Source organism: Erythrolamprus reginae, chromosome Z, assembly GCF_031021105.1.
Source record: "Erythrolamprus reginae isolate rEryReg1 chromosome Z, rEryReg1.hap1, whole genome shotgun sequence".
NCBI lineage: Eukaryota > Metazoa > Chordata > Lepidosauria > Squamata > Dipsadidae > Erythrolamprus > Erythrolamprus reginae.
The window spans coordinates 102304887-102322340 of NC_091963.1; the positions used below are offsets into that span (position 1 = coordinate 102304887).

General features: G+C 40.6%; 1 protein-coding gene across 2 annotated transcripts in view; it reads left to right on the top strand.

Annotated features, from left to right (window-relative positions):
* The first annotated feature begins 7691 nt into the window (after nucleotides 1-7691).
* ACLY (ATP citrate lyase) overlaps nucleotides 7692-17454 on the top strand; it is an 80479-nt gene continuing 70716 nt past the window's right edge. For both annotated transcript variants that reach the window (XM_070727445.1, XM_070727446.1), the window contains exon 1: nucleotides 7692-8437. The gene's annotated coding sequence lies outside the window, so the exon portion shown is untranslated. The remainder of the gene's footprint in view (nucleotides 8438-17454) is intronic.

Below are 17454 nucleotides of genomic sequence, written 5' to 3' on the forward strand. Positions count from 1 at the left end.
CAGGGTTTTGAGCAATCGGTACTTTTATTCAGCTCAGAGAACAAGTGACAGCTCAGCAAGGTAAAGTGACAGTTCAGCGAGTACCGACTGGCTCTGCAGGGAGAAACCGCTTCTTTTATACTTTTGCGGTTCCCGCCAAAGCGAGAGCCGGCCGCGTCTGAGCCAATCAGGAGCGACTTCCTGCTTGGGCTCAGACAGCGCTGGAAAAGAGGAACAAACTATTTACAGCGTTACAAGGTAGCCATTCCAGGATACAACACCCCTCCCCTCATAGTTGGACTCATCCATCAAGAAAGCCACGTGACGAAGTCGTCCAATCGGTGAGGCCTTCGAGGCTCTCGCGCTGACCTGCGCAGACCATTTTCTCCTTCGCCACTGACTGTGGAGGATGGCTCGCCGCTGCTCTCCCGGTGTGGCGGACTTGGCCTGGCGGGCCCAACGAAGGCCTCGGAGGACGAGGATGGCTCGGCGTCGCTGGATGGTTCCCCCTGGCCCGATAAGTCTCTTTGCGTGTTTCTTAGTTCGGGCAATGTACAAAAGTCTGTTGAAGGGGGAGAGTCCGAGTCAGCGGGTTGTTGCAATTGGTTTTCAGTTCGTTTCCGAATGTGGTCTATGTGTCGTTTCCACAAACGACCATCCTCCAGTTTAACAATATAAGTCTTGGGTGCGTTTTGCTTAACAATAATTCCCTTCATCCAGTTTACATTTCCATCAAAGCATTTTACATATACATTTTGACCCAAATACATTTCTCTTTCTGGTTTCATGCACATTTGGTTATTATTCACACAGAACCTTGGGTTTAACCTGTCTAATGGTGACCTCAACTTTCTCCCCATCAATAACTCTGCAGGGCTTACATGTGTGTGCGAGTTAGGGGTAATGTGCTGGGTTAATAAGAATTGGTCCAAGTTCTGTTGCACATCTCCAGGGCCTGACCTGTGCAATGCCTCCTTTGCCACCCTTACGTAACGTTCTGCCAACCCGTTAGCCCAGGGCGAGTAAGGCGAGATGAGGGCATGTCTGACCCCTAGGCCATCTAGGAATAATTCGAATTGCCTGGCTGTTAGTTGTGGTCCATTGTCAGACACTAATAGATCAGGGCAACCATGGGATGCAAACAGTCTGCTCAATACCTTGATAGTGGCACTTGTGGTTATGTTGTTCATTGCTATTATTTCCAACCATTTGGAGAAAGCATCAACCACTATTAGGAAGTACTGAGACCCCACTGGGCCAGCAAAATCAATGTGGATCCTAGACCAAGGCCCAGCAGGCTGTTCCCACTCAGCCGGAGTTGTTTTGGGGGGACTGGGCCTAGACTCTTGGCACGGGTCACACTTTGAAACCCAACTTTCAATATCAGCATCAAGCCCTGGCCACCATAAATGCCCCCTTGCTAGGCTCTTCATCCTGACAATCCCAGGATGGCCCACGTGTAACATTTTGAGTACCTTTTCCCTTAGGCGTTTGGGGATGATCACTCTATCCCCCCACAGCAAACAACCTTTTACATATGATAATTCAAGCCTTTTGTTCTTAAAATCACACAATTCAGGTTTAACAATCTCATTTTGCCATCCCTTTAGAACACAGTTCACCACTTGTTTAAGGATTTGGTCTTGCTGCGTGTGTGCAGCTACCTCTTTTGCTGTGGTTAGTGGGTTTTCCTCGAGTTCTATCATTAGCACATCTGTGGCAGGAACAGGGTCTTCTACCAAGTCTGCTATGGGGCATCTGCTGAGGCCGTCTGCATGATTGATTTCCTTCCCCCCCTTGTGGGTGAGCTCATACTGATACCCTGAGAGGAAAAGGGCCCATCTGATTAGTCTTGGAGACATAAAAGGTGGAGTGGGCTTGTTGGGGGCTAGCAGGCCTAGTAGGGGTTTGTGGTCAGTGACTAGCTCAAAGCTTCTCCCAAAAATGTAATTGTGAAACTTCTTTACCCCTGCCACTAATGCTAGAGCCTCCTTGTCTAACTGGCTATAATTCCTCTCTGTGCTGGTCATGGTTCTTGAAAAGAATGCTATTGGGGCCTCTGTCTTATTCGGTAGAACGTGAGCTAAGACTCCTCCTATGCCGTACGGCGAAGCGTCGCACGTGAGCCTAATGGGTAGTGAAGCACTATATTGGACTACTACACTTTTAGAAGTTATTAAATTTTTTATTTGAGAAAAAGCTTCACGTTCAGTTTTCCCCCATGTCCAGCGGGCTTCCTTCTGGAGTAAACGATGGAGAGGCTCTGCTACTGTTGCCTTCTGCTTTAAAAAAACGGAATAAAAATTAAGGAGGCCCAAAAATGCCTGCAACTCATTCTTATCTTGTGGCTCTGGGGCTTCTCTAATTGCTCTCAGCTTCTCTGTTGTGGGGTGGATACCTTCCTTATCTATTTTATACCCAAGGAATTCAACACTGTCAGTTCCCCAGACACATTTATCAGGCTTGATTCGTAACCCTTTGTCCTGTAGCCTCTTAAGTACTTCCCTTATTCTTTTGTTCACTTGCCCCTGGTTTTCCCCTGCAATTAAGATGTCATCAAAATATGGAATTGCCCCATTTACCCCTGACAATAGGCGTTCCATGATGCTCTGGAATATTCCTGGGGCTATGCTTACCCCAAACTGTAACCTCGTGCATTTGAAAGCCCCCCTGTGTGTTACAATCGTTTGGGCGTTTGCTGTTTGTTCATCGACCGGAAGCTGCTGGTAAGCCTGGGCCAGGTCGATCTTTGCGAACCTTTTTCCCTCCCCCAGGGAGTGTAAGAGTTGTTGCACGACCGGGATGGGGTAGGGGTGGTGTTGGAGTGCCTTATTCAAGGTTGATTTGTAATCAGCGCAAACTCTTAAAGAGCCATCTGGCTTCAATGGTGTCACTATGGGAGTTTCCCATGGCCCCTGTTCCACAGGGACCAAAATACCTTGACTAATGAGTTTGTCCAGCTGCATGTCCAGCTTGGGGAGAAGCGGAAGGGGAACCCTGCGAGGTTTCAGTCTGACCGGTGGGACCTTTGGGTCGATAGAGAAAGATATAGGGGGTCCCTTATACAATCCCAAGGTGGGGCTGAACACTTCAGGGAACTCTTTCACAAAGTTAGGCATATTATCACAGTTTACATTACACACACCCGAAATTTCGATCCCCAACGGTTCCATCCACGCTAGACCCAGCAGGGAGTGTTTGGCCCCCGTCACAATAAGCATGGGAAGGGTACATTTCACATTCTTAAAGGCAATAGGTACATTTGCTGTTCCCAGGACCGAGATTACCCCCCCTTGGAAGTCTCTGATCACCAATGAGGTTTGAGTTAAGTCAGCCTTAGACACATTAGGCATGTATAGTTTAAATTTTTCCCAGGGCATGATGGTATATCTCGAGCCCGTATCCAGCTCCATTGAGCAAGGCTGGTTATTTAGTAACAATGAGATAACAATTTTAGCCCCCTTTTTGGTTGCCGTGTTATTCACGGAAAATTTAGAGTTACCTCTATTGTAGTCGCGGTTAGCGCTTGAGTAGTTCCTTTGACCCGAGCTGCGGAACGGTCTCCTTTCTCGCGATTGGGGGGGTTGGTTTTGAGGTCGCTGGTATTGTTGTGTGGCAAACGTTTCTTCTGGTGCCGTTGCTCTGCATGCGATGGCGATGTGGCCTCTCCGGTTGCAACGGTGGCAAGTAGCGTCTCGGAAGGGGCATCGATGGCGCTGGTGATTTCCCCGGCAGCCCGCGCAGGGGGCTGGGTGAGTAGCTCTAGGATGTCTCGGCTGGTCTTGCAGGAGGAGGCAGTTGTCCCCGTTTCTAGTCGGCTGGCTGAGGTCGTCTGTTCCCTCGGCGCTGGGAGACTCGGCGTTGATTTTGGCAATGATTTCTCGCCTTCCGTGCTCCTTTAATTCTCTTGCCGCTGCGTCGGCTGCTTCCGCGGTTTGTGCTAATTTAATTACGGTTTGTAGCGTCGGCTCTTCTTCGGTGAGGAGTTTGTTTCTCACCGAGTTGCTCTTCATGCCGAAAACCAAGGCGTCGGTAAGGCGAGCTTCCGGGTCTTGAAACTTGCATTGAGCAAGTACCGTTCGAAGCCGCGTTGTGAATTGGCTGATTGACTCGGTTTCTCTCTGAGCCATCATGTGAAATTGATGCCGGTAAACCATGGCTGGTCTGGTTGGTTTAAAATGGCTCGCTAGTTTCTGTTGAAGGACGTCCCACGCTGTGGCTCTTGCTTGTTCTGGCTCGGTGAGAGTTTGGGCAAGTCTACGGATCTCTGCGCCGCAGTAGTTGAGAAAAATAGCCCGTCTGCGATCGGCTCCGGCGTCCTGCATTCCCGCCGCCTCGAGGAATATCTCGAAGGTGGCCATGTACTCGTCCCATGTCATTTTCTCGGAATCGAAGAGTTCTGGAGCCTGGCCGATCTGGATTTTGTCCATGTTGCACGCGAAGTTCTTCCGTTCGTTCGTCGCCAGTGAAGTAGACCCAGAGACAGGGTTTTGAGCAATCGGTACTTTTATTCAGCTCAGAGAACAAGTGACAGCTCAGCAAGGTAAAGTGACAGTTCAGCGAGTACCGACTGGCTCTGCAGGGAGAAACCGCTTCTTTTATACTTTTGCGGTTCCCGCCAAAGCGAGAGCCGGCCGCGTCTGAGCCAATCAGGAGCGACTTCCTGCTTGGGCTCAGACAGCGCTGGAAAAGAGGAACAAACTATTTACAGCGTTACAAGGTAGCCATTCCAGGATACAACATATACTTAATACTGATAAAAGTTACTTGCTTTTCTTTGCTTCTTTCTATTGATCAGATATTCAGTGGCAGTCCTGGCTCAGTCACCATAGCCAGTCAGTATTTGAGAACTGTGTCTTGTTCCATTAGATCTTTGCACTGAGTTTTCTAACAGAAAGATGTATTTTTCTAAAGCTGTTTTTCCCCCCAAGTTTTTTTCACGAAGAACTACTGTATATATGGAAAAAAGGGGGCATCTCACAGACTTAGCATTTTGATAATGCAACTGATTTTGTGAAATTTCAGTATGGGGATATATATATATAACTCTTACAGGTTAATTAACAATCAGAACTGGTAGTGGGAATTTCCCTTGAAATTGCTGAGCCATGCCCCTAAACCAGCTCTCTCAGCATCGCCATAGATGCCGCCATCTTGTTTTTAGCTTCTGCGTGCGCCTACAGTGGCATGGGAGGAAGTGGGGAGTGAAGTAAGTTAGAACCTACTCCTGGCTCTCACAGTAGATTAACCTCTTACCTGAGCCAGTTAAGCATGTTGGCTGCCATCTATTCACTCTTGTGTTTGTCCTCTGTACAAATGAGAGCAATACAAGGGCTTTTTTCACTGTCTTGCCAAATTGGATTGCCTACCTGACATTGTCATATATGATACCTGTCTAGACAACATACTTTTCTTTTCAAATTAAAGAAGAAGAAAAAAAACTGTGGAAAACAGCTTGCAATTATCAGAATCAGCAACAGTGAAGTGCTGTTGCAAATATATTTGCAAGTTGCGAATTGTTATTTGCAATCCTATTATTCTTTTGATGTAGGAGTTTATCCCATGATCTGAACATTGCAAATATTAATGAAGCATTAAACAGCCAAACTGAGTACCAATTCCATAACACATTTAGATGTATAACCATACAATTTGTATTCTGTTCCAGCTGCAAATGTGATCTGCCTTTTATCCCAATTAATAGATTTTATGCAGTTTGGCTCTTGAAAGAATTCAGCCAGTCACCTCTCTGAACAAAAATGTTTCTGGCAATTTTGCTAACTGTTACTAGGGTAGTTTCAATAGTACTTGCATTACTTTTACTTTTATAACAGCACATTTTAAAGAAATTCTTACAATAATTCTGTAAGATAGATAATAATTTCAGGTCATATTAGCTGAATTTCTGGAAATTTGTTCTAATTTAATTATACCAAAAGGCTGGATTCATTACTTGCCTAAGATAACTAAAGTTATAAAGTTATAATTGCACTGGTGTGACTTTCGTCCCCTGTCCAATTGTCTTTCCTTTTTTTCACCTATCTTATATATTCTCTTCCTTTCATATATCCTCTCCTCTAAGTTCACCTTCACCCTCTTTTTTATATTATCACATGTCTATTTTCTTCCTATGTATTTATGTATTGAACAAATGAATAAATAAAATAAATAAAATAAAGATCTGAGTTTATATTGAAATGGGAGATTTCATATTTTCTTTGCATAGGCATTGCATTATATTTCTCATTTTAAAAATGGGTAGAAAAAGAAATCACATGACTAAGCCATTATCCACATCAGTTCAATATTCTTTTAGCAAGATGGCTTAATTATTCCATTATTTATGTAGGAAAAGAATTCCAGTCCACTTCTAAGCCAGGAGAAATAATAAAATGGAGACTGGCTGATTAGAAAGAAGGTAGTGTTTATTTGGATGCCAGAAACTTCAGTGACAGCAGCATGTTTCTGGGGTGGCTGACAAAATGGCTGAGTGAGTGGATGGATCTTTATAGGGTTCTGGGATTTTTTAATTGAGATGCTCCGGGGATGGGGTGTATGCAATGTAGTGACCTCCTGTCTTTTGCTATTTTAATGGTGGTGAGTAAATCTTATTGTATCCTATAGATCATGTCCTGTCCTTAGAATTTGGGTGGAGGATGTAGATTTTAATCCCATCAACTCTAACCTCTTCTGAGTTTTGTTTATTAATAGATTAGCCCAGTCTTCCTGAATGGATACAAAATCTCCATTCCAAATGGCCAGTCTCTTCTACTTGGAGCTGTTTTCCTATTCAGGAAGATTGGAGCTGCTTTCTGCCTTTAAGAATATGTTTCTGCATTTCTTCTTTGGGGAAATATAACATAGTGGTACCTCTACCCAAGGACGCCTCTACTTAAGGTAAGAATGGGGTATTCAAGATTTTTTTGCCTCTTCTTGAGAACCATTTTCAACTTAAGAACCCAAGTCCGGAAAAATGCTAAGGAGTTTTACCTTCTACATGCAGTATATTTTCAAGCTTTAAGTGTCAATGTATCATTGACATAACTACTAGTTTCATAGCGAAGCACAGGTATCCAGCTACTTTTGTATATATAAAAGTGTGTGTGTGACACATCCTCACCCACCCACCTTTTTTCATAATTACATATCTGATGCATTGAACTGTGATTCATAAAAGTTCATGCAATGATACATTAAGATTTTTTAAAAGGCATGAAGCTGTCAAGTTTGAAGACCTCTGTGTTAGGAGTTAGGGGTGCAAGTTTAAGACTTGTGGCCTTCAATTCCCATTGCTGAACTAGCATGAATGGAGGAGGAATTCTGGGAATTGAAGTCCACAAATCAAGTTTGAAGTTTGTAAAAAAAGTGTACATGTTTGTAAAAAGTATTCTGCTGCACTGTTTTTTTAATTAAATAATATATTACTACACCATTTGGTTCAGAATACTTTTTTCCTTGTTTTCCTCTAAAATCTAAGTGCGTCTTCTACTTTGGTGCGTCTTATTCTCTGAAAAATGTGGCATAGATAATACAAAGCTAATTAATAATAATAATAATAATTATACATATACAGTATATACATTCATGTAATGTGTGAGAAGGCAATGACATAAAGAAAAATTAATCACTTACAATATTGTTAACAGATTGGCTGCAACTGCTACTATTCGGCTGTTTCTAGTTAGCAAGGAGTAATTGAAGTACAGTATTGCTTTTATTTTTGCTGCCTTCTGCTTTCCTAGGAATTTAAAGGGCTGTTGTATATAAACCTTTGCTGATGAAATGAGGAAGTGAAAAAATTGGTAGATGATGCACAATGTACTTGTACTCTCATACTTATTTAAAACATAGATAACTGGTAGTACAATTATAATTTTATGATTGGAAGGAAAAAAGAGACTTCCAACACGTTTAGAAGCAGTTTTTATTTATTTCTTAAAGAGGAGAGGCTCCGAAGTCCTCTTTTCAAATGTAACTAGGTTTTTGCATTAATTTCTCCGTTGATAAAATTAGTGAAACAAATACTCAATGACAGGGAAAAAAGGGTGATTTTAAAATAAAACAACTTGTCCCCGGTTTCCCGGCTCACTTCTGCCTCCGCACGCGGTGAAAATCGAAAGTCGCAGATTTAAAAAAAACCCAAAAACTGCAATTCCCATTAAGCTTTGCAACTCTCTCTCGCTCCGCCCCCTCTAAGCGTATGGTGTTCTGCCCACGGGAGGTGAGCCAATGAGCGAAGTCAGGCACTGCTCAGGCAAGCAGCACGTGGAGAAAATGCTGCCCTATGGCAGGGCCGGAGTGCGTCTAGCCATATGAGAAGAGGTAGAGGAGGCGGCGGCGGCGGCGAGAGAAAAAAACGGAGTGGGAAGCAGCAGGAAGACTCGGACAAAGACGGCAGACTCTACTTCGGAGTTAGGAAAGGCCTGGCCTGCGAAGGGCAAGGCATTTTAACCCTAAGGTAAGTAGGAAGGGGAAGAGATTCGGGAAATAAGGCATTCCTTTATTTTAAGCCTTTTCCTTAACTACGCCTTTCACAGGGATGTGCGGGAAATAAGTGCACTCCTCGGACTGCTAAGGACATTTAAAACAATAACTTTTCTGGTTATCGCCGTTTCTTTCCCCCCTGGGAGAGTTGAAACGAAAGCAGCAGTTCTAGAAGTGCCCAGTCGCTGAATAGAAGCGGTACCTGTTCGCTTTTTATTAAAAGTTCTGCTTCCCGGATGGTGCTATGTAAATAAATAGTTACTGTTGCATTACATGTATTCAGCATCAAAAGTGCACCATACACTTTGGCAAAAGTGTATCTGTGGATTGTGAAACAAGTGGGCTGCAGAGCAAATCCCCTAGTGCACACACTTTAACCCACGGAGTGGCAATTTATATTAACCGAGTAAAATATCACGTAAATTCATGGTGGTTTTTCTCTCTTTGTAGAAACGTGATAACTACTTAATAAAATAATAAGATAGAGGGAAAGCAAGGAAGGAAGACCTAGCATAGTTTTAGCATCTGTCCTTCTCCTACCTAGAAAGGGGGAAAATATGCTCCCACTTCAGGAGCCGGAGTCATTTCTCTCTTTCCCTCTGTTTGGGGACTTGTGAATTATCTGTTGATATAAATTTGAGGTTGAGCAAAGAAAACTGCTTTTTCATAGACTTATTTAAATCTGCAGACTTCCCAACTGCAAGGCATTGGTGTTCAAGGCTTATTTTCAAAAGCTTCAGAAAAATCTTCACTAATATATTATATGTAGTTCATTTTCTCTTTGTGTGTAACTGTGTTTCATATTCTATGAATGTCTGTTTTTTAGGATTAAATGCCTGAGAGGACAGCCCTTATGGAGGACTTCCTTCAGGCACTTGCCTCTGTGTTGAAGGAAAAATACAGGATATGTAGATACTGTATTTATGTTTGTATCCCACCTTTTATTATTTTTACAAATTATTATAATGTATTATTTTTGCATATAACTCGATGGTGAATATATCCAACACATCTCCCTCCTGTTTTCCCCACCATAACAACCTTGTGAAGTGGGTTGGACTGAGAGACAACGACTATCCCAAGATTGCCCAGCTGGCTTTCATGGCTAAGGCAGAACTCTGTATAGACCATTTAATGTGATACAAAAAATAATAGAGGACATAGGTTTCTCCTGTCATGTTTTACCACAGCACCTGAAATATATAACATTGAAAAATTGGCACAAGACAATAATTTGTCTTCATCCCGCCTACCCTTTCATAGCTATCTTGTTTCTGCTGTTAACTTTTTCCTATGTCTCAGAAGTATATTGATCATCCTGCATTCTCTGAATGAGCTGATTGAAATCCAAGCTAAAAATGTTTATAGAACCCTAAAATCCTTTAATGAAAGACATGGGCAAACAATACACAGGCAAGAGCTAATGAACAGGGTGCCTCTGACAATGTGAGTAGCTTAAAATTCTCTAGAACAAAGCAGCAGGCTGATTTGGAGTCTTATCCATATTTTTTTCTGTGGATGGCATATCACTCTTGTTAAATGGGCAGGCATAACAATTTGCTTTTTATTGTGACACTTAAAATTGGCTGTTTGAGAGTAATTTCATTCGCTTAATGGTAGGACCAACTGTTAAGAATTACTACAGATCACCCAGATATCTACTTTGCTCTGTATCTCACCAATGTTGGTAGTTGCTCACTATTGACAAACTTCTGCAGTGTGATAGAAGGAGTAGGAATAGGAAGGTTTAGCTAACATATTCTTCCTTTTGGACAAAACCATTAATTACCCTGAAGTCTATATGGAGTTAATTGTGCCCAAACAAAAGCTTAGTAGATCTTCAAAATCTCACATGAATTTTTTTTCTTAGAGAAATAATTTTAGTAAACATTTTTGGCCCAGAATCTGATTTGCAAATATCTCTTGCAAGTTGTGACTTCTTCCAAAAGGAACTCCTGTATTTTTCCTCCAAGCAGCAATTCTTTCATATTTTCTAAAAACAACTTGCCCTGGAAAAGTTTAACATATTTAGTAGTAGTGGCACAGTGGTTTAAATGTAGTGTTGCAGGCTGACTGCCCACAGTAGGAATTCAATCTTGACCCGCTCAAGGTTGACTCTGCTTAATGAGGACTCAGATTGTTGAGGTCAAAATAATGACTCTGTAAATCACAATATATAAGTCTATAAATTGCAGTATTATTGCTATTGCTGTTTACCAAACATGGATAAGGTTTAGGTTTATTGGATTTATATGCCGCCCCTCTCCGCAAACTCGGGGGATAAGCTTCCTTATCCCTCTAGATCTCTGCTTTGTTAAAGGAATTTTGGTATATAAGTTGTTCAACCATAGGTAATCATTTTTTAAATTTCTGCCAGCCTTTCCAGACCAGATGAGCTAATTTTACTTTATTATAAGGTTGAATTAACAAAACCTTGCAAGTCTAAAAGTACAAATCTTCTGTTGTCTCTTTTTACATCTGGCTAAATTAGAATCCTTTATTGTCTATTTTTCTTATGCAGCCATGGACACCCCCCCTACTCATTTAATTATTCCCTGGGAACATCTCTTTCCCAGGATACATCCCAATATCCCTTACTATTACAGTTTCAGAAGTCTTGTGATGAATTGCTTACTTCTTGTTTCAAATTAACATAATGCTATTGGATGCGCCATCTTAAAAATAGTGGAACAAAAATCTTAGAGAGAAAGGTAAATGTTACTAAGAACCTCTTTAAACCTGTATCAAATACCTGTTTATCAAACTGATATAACATTAACCGTTTCATAATAATGTCACATATAAACATTGGGAATTGATGTTAAATCTGGGGTAGCTACCTTGGGTAGTTAGAAAGATTTGCTCTAACTGCTGGATGGTCTTTTCTATGTATATAATTTACTGTACCCCTTTAAGGCAGACTTAAGCAGTTAATAGTTCAAGTTAGGAAACCTGGGAATTATAGGCTAATGGATTTTGAAGGATTATAATTTTAGGGATGACTGCCTTAAAATAAAAATTGATGAATTTTTGTATATAAGGAAGCTTTTGGAAATGGCAGGGGGAAAATTGATCTTTTCCTGTGTTGTTTATCCACATGTCTAAGCAATTTTGAAGCGGCTGAAATAACAATTAGTTTATTAAGTCACACATCAGTGTGTGGTTTGTCACTTAGTTTCATTGCTGTGCCATTTTATTCTAATATTTTTTATTTTGTTTCTCCTGATACTTATCAGTTGTCTGTCTTGTTCTGTTGGGTTTAATCCTTCCATTGAAAAAAACTAGGAACCATTTTGATGAAAGGCTTAAAGCTTGCAATGAAATGCTAAAGTGGTGTACCTGCCTTTTTCACTTTGTTTAAAGACATTAGCAAACTCTAAAATAATTTTTAATATGATATTAAATAGTTGCATTCATAGCTAATAATTTAAGCTCTTGGTCCTTGCTTTGCTCAACTAATTGGAATGTAGCAGCGTAGAAGCAGATGTAAATATAGTATTAGTACAAATAACTTTTTATTGATTAATTAATAATTTATATTTTCAAATAATTATATAAAGTGCAATCTCATTTTATTCAAATTCTAGTTTGGTGGGTGTCTTTCATTCTCTATCCAAAAGCAGATTGTATATATGTCTTCCATTATTAAATCAGAGAAATGATAAACCCAACCAAGTTAAAACCATGTTGTTTGAGCTTCTTAATAAAACAAAGGAAGTTTGTTTAGATAATTACTGGAATCTTCCTTTTCATTATTATTCTGATTGCTGGCATTCATTATAGCTATATTAAAAAGCAGCAATGTAGCCCTACAATGGCTTTGGCTTTATTTACATTGTTAGAATATACTATTCATTTTAATTGATTTCTGAACTTAGTTGTTACAGCAATTGTTTTATAACTTATGATATTTTAAATTTATTTCCCCATTTTTTTGGTTATTTTTTATTGTTTAAAAGGTGTTCTCAGTCATTTTATATGTAAAATGAAATTGTACTGTATTTTTCGGAGTATAAGATGCACCGGAATATAAGACACACCTTAGTTTTGGGGGAGGAAAATAGGGAAAAGAATCTGATAACCAGGTATTTATCTGGCTAGCATCCTCAATCTGATCAGCTTCACCACATTATTTTATCCCTTGGTTAAGGGCTTTAAAAAACATTATTCTGAGAGAATAACAATGAAAGAGTTTGTAAGCTGGTAAGAGCTGGGAACATCATTAGCAACTAGTTAGGGCTGGAAAGAAACAATTGAAGCAAGTTAGACCAATGGGGGGGAAACCTGTAAAGATTTAGGGCTTGGAAAACATTCTTCACAGAGAAGACACCTCTTCACTAAATGCTTCCATGGGTGATGGTGGAGTATCAAAAACCATTCATCAGAAGGGAAATGTAACCCCCTTCCCAAAGCATTCTCACTATGCGATTCATTAGCACTTAAGCAAATTTATAGGTTGAGGGGCTGGTTCCATTCCATAACATGTAAGGTTCTTGTTTCCTATTTCTTTTTAAAAAATCATGAGGACAGAGAGCTTGGTGAACACTAAGGGAGGGGATATTTCTATGCTTCTTATTCTGTATCCCTGCAAAATACAGCTTCTAGTGCTTGCAACTTCCATATTGTCTGCTGTTAGCAGTAACAAGTCAGCTGAATTGGCAAATTTGAATGGAAGAATCTTCATAAATGAATAACCATGCTTAAGTTAATGCTTGTTGAGTGATTGTGGATTTTGCCGTCTATTCATTTTTATGGATAAACTTACATCCCTGCTACATGGATATGTCTAGATGATTCACTGTACAAGTAGAGTAGCTTTGCTTAGATCTTTCAAAATTTGTTGCAGGCACTTTAGGGAGCCTGGCATGTTGTCTCTATCTGCGCTGGAGAAAGCTTATCTTGTTCATTAGGAAATGAAAAGTGAGTTTCTGTATTAAAACCTTTAAGAAAATGTTGATTCAGCATTTGTATTAGGCAATTATTAATACGCCACCCGTTTTTGCAAGCCAGCTTTCTACTAGCAGTATTTACAGAGGGGCAAATGTGACGGAAGACACCCAGCTGCTGACGCGTAGGCTGTGCTGGCCTCTTCTTTATTTGCACAAAGCAACTTGGACAGCAGTTAAACCTTTGTGGTTTTGAAGGTCTTGTGGTAAATGGCAGCTGTTCTAACTAATTTCAGTTGAACAAGGATATGGTGATGCCCTTCCTATTTGAGGAAGGCTTTGGGTATTAACAGTTCAGCTGGCATTTCCTGGGTACACTTCGCATTGTTTGAAATCTTTTTGATGAATGCTAATCGGAAGCTGCCCTGGATACTGTTTGTGAATAGCAGCAAAAGGCAGTGGCAAATTCCTTTTTTAATCTATCAAAGTAGATACATAGGTCGGATTTGCATAAATTGCTGTGTAGCAGGAATATGCAGCCTTCAATGCTGCAACCACATATTAGAAAGTTAAAGGTGTTTAGATAGTAAAGCCTGATAAATGGATTTCCACTGCGCGAAGAACCAGTGTGCTAATAGCTGTAATAATGTACAGCAGAGATTTACAAAGTTTCTATTCTGCCTTTAATCCCCAGTTTCTCAAAAAGGCAGTGCAAGATAATCACAAAATTGAGAGAGAGTACTGTATTGCCTAATTACCTGGTAATTTTAACAGGCCTAGGTAATTATGCAAGAGTTGGCAGCTGCAACTTGCTCCTGACAAATAATAGTGTGATTACCACAAAGGTGGTGATCGTGCAGAATGCAGCTGCGAGAGCAGTCATGGGCTTACCTAGGTATGCCTATGTTTCACCATAACTCCGCAGTCTGCATTGGCTGCCGATCAATTTCCGGTCACAATTCAAAGTGTTGGTTATGACCTTTAAAGCCCTTCATGGCACTGGACCAGAATATCTCCGAGACCGCCTTCTGCCGCACGAATCCCAGCGACCGATTAGGTCCCACAGAGTGGGCCTTCTCCGGGTCCCGTCAACTAAACAATGTCGGTTGGCGGGCCCCATGGGAAGAGCCTTCTCTGTGGCGGCCCCGACTCTCTGGAACCAACTCCCCCCAGAGATTAGAACTGCCCCTACTCTCCCTGCCTTCCGTAAACTCCTTAAAACCCACCTTTGTTGTCAGGCATGGGGGAACTGAAACACCTCCCCCGGGCATGTACAATTTATGCATCGTATGTTTGTGTGTGTGTTTGTTAGAAAAATGGGGTTCTTTTTAAATATTTTAAATTTATTTGGATTTGTTATGAATTGTTGTATCTTACTGTGAGCCCCTCCGAGTCTGCGGAGAGGGGCGGCATACAAATCTAAATAATAAATAAATAAATAAATAAATAAATTCCAGGAAGGGAAGGAGTTGAATCTTTTTGGTCTTGAAATGTAGGTTTAAGGGTGGAAATGGAAGAGGGAAATCTTTTCTTTAGCTTTCCAAATCCTCCCTACCTACAGAACAGATAAACTGACTGAAGAACAACTTTGCCAACATTGCACAGCCAAATGGGTGAATTTTGGAGACATGTTTTGATCCAGTTTGGGAAACTTAGGGGATGTTATAATGATTGGAAAGGATCCATTATTTTGCATCTCTTCATTTTCTTTCATCTTCTAATTGCAAGAAGGACATTAAGGGATACTTTTCCATCTCACCACTCATAGTTTTTAAAAGTTTTGATTATGATGATGACAACAATGGTGTCTGATCAAGCTCTATCTTTGCAATTTTCTTTATAGCCCAAGCTGTTGTTCTTTCCTCAGAAGAGAAAGTTGGGCCTCTCCCCACCTTCAAAAAAAATCTTAGTGGTTTTTTGACTCCTTTGCTCAGTTCCATATTTTTCTCTTTTTGGAAAAACCAGTAGCCTCAGTAGCTGCCTGGAGCTCAAACTGTCTATTCTTGTTGCCTGCCTTGGATTTCATTTTATAGACTCTTATTTTCATAGCATGGTATGAATAGAAGATGAATGAATATAGGAAGCAGTATATCATTTAAATTTCTTCATGCAGGACAGGTTGCTTGTCAATTTTTTGGACTCGGAATTATTCAGATTTTTCTCTTGTCATGCTTCTTTGCTTTTGAACTGACACATTTCTGACATATTCACAGGATAGGTTGACAGTAACAACTTGAAAAAATGTGATCCTTTGACATAGTAGACCTTAAAACCAGTTTTTTTGTGCCATCCTGAAATGCGTCTTCTCTGACTGCTCCTTATGCAAACATGCACGGCTTCAGTGCTGATGAAAATTGTGCGTAGTCTATTCCTATCATTTCATTAGCTGAAAACTCCATCTTTTTTGTTTGGTGACTGGCCCGATTGCACTCAAAACAGAAACAAGTGGGGGGAAATGCTGTAATGAAACCTTTCTGATAGAAATTCTAAGGAGATAAAAAGATTCTATCTTTTAAGTCAAATGACAGAAAATGGCCTTGATTTTTGAAGAAGTAGAAGGAGGCATTTTTGTTCTCGTGTGAATTAATCCTGTGTTTTTCTGGAACTAGGTACATATGTAAATATATAAAACAGGTTAATCTAATTGCACGTTGCTTCCAAGTAACTAGGCTGTCTGACTAGAAGTCAAGAGTCTAGCCAATCTTGACTGATCATGAAAAGCTAAGCAAGGTCGGAACTGGTTATACTTGGGATGAGAGTCTTTTAGGAAACAAATTCCCAGAAGAAAGCCATTTCTTCTCAATAAAACAGCATACGTACAGCTTTAAATTCACCTTACCGGGAATCAAGCTCCACTTGAACAAAGCATTTAGGGGGTGGGGAAGGAAAGGTATTAAAATGATATTGACTTGCGCTTAAGATTAGTAATAATACTTTCATCCTGGCTGGCTTTTTAGATCCTTGCCAACATCACTGAGAAAATAATTGCATGAATTTGAACATCATTGAGTTTCAACATGCTCTGGGATCGCTGCATTTTGCTATTTATCTTTCACTGAGTACTGCATTTTACTATTTGTTTTCACTTCTGTTTGTGGAGTTGCTTGCTAAGTTATATATTGATTTCAGGGTTTTCTACAAGTACTGTACTGATGAGGAAGTCTGTTTCAGCACTTCTTGTTCCAGATCTTGTTGTTGGGATAGAGTGATCTTTTTGGATTCAGGGCATATGCGATGCATTGTCCTTAAGTTATAGATCTATCCCACGTAGTTGCATCTAGTGACATAGCTGGGGGAAGGTTACAAGCGGTGTGCCACAAGGGTCTGTTCTGGTTCCTATTGTTTTTAATATGTTTGTGAGTGACATAAAGGAAGGTTTAGTAGGGAAGGTTTGCCTATTTGCCGATCACTCTAAAGTGTGCAATAGGGTTGATATTCCTGGAGGCGTCTGTAATATGGTAAATGATTTAGCTTTACTAGATGAATGGTCAAAGCAATGGAAACTGCAGTTTAATGTTTCCAAATGTAAAATAATGCACTTGAGGAAAAGGAATCCTCAATCTGAGTATTGTATTGGCAGTTCTGCGTTAGCAAAACCTTCAGAAGAGAAGGATTTAGGGGTAGTCATTTCTAACAGTCTCAAAATGGGTGAGCAGTGTGGTCGGGCGGTAGGAAAAGCAAGTAGGATGTTTGGCTGCATAGCTAGAGATATAACAAGCAGGCAGAGGGAGATTGTGATCCCGCTATATAGAGCGCTGGTGAGGTCACATTTGGAATACTGCGTTCAGTTCTGGAGACCTCACCTACAAAAAGATATTGACAAAATTGAACGGGTCCAAAGACGGGCTACAAGAATGGTGGAAGGTCTTAAGCGTAAAACGTATCAGGAAAGACTTAATGAACTCAATCTGTATAGTCTGGAGGACAGAAGGAAAAGGGGGGGACATGATCAAAACATTTAAATATGTCAAAGGGTTAAATAAGGTTCAGGAGGGAAGTGTTTTTAATAGGAAAGTGAACACAAGAACAAGGGGACACAATCTGAAGTTAGTTGGGGGAAAGATCAAAAGCAACATGAGAAAATATTATTTTACTGAAAGAGTAG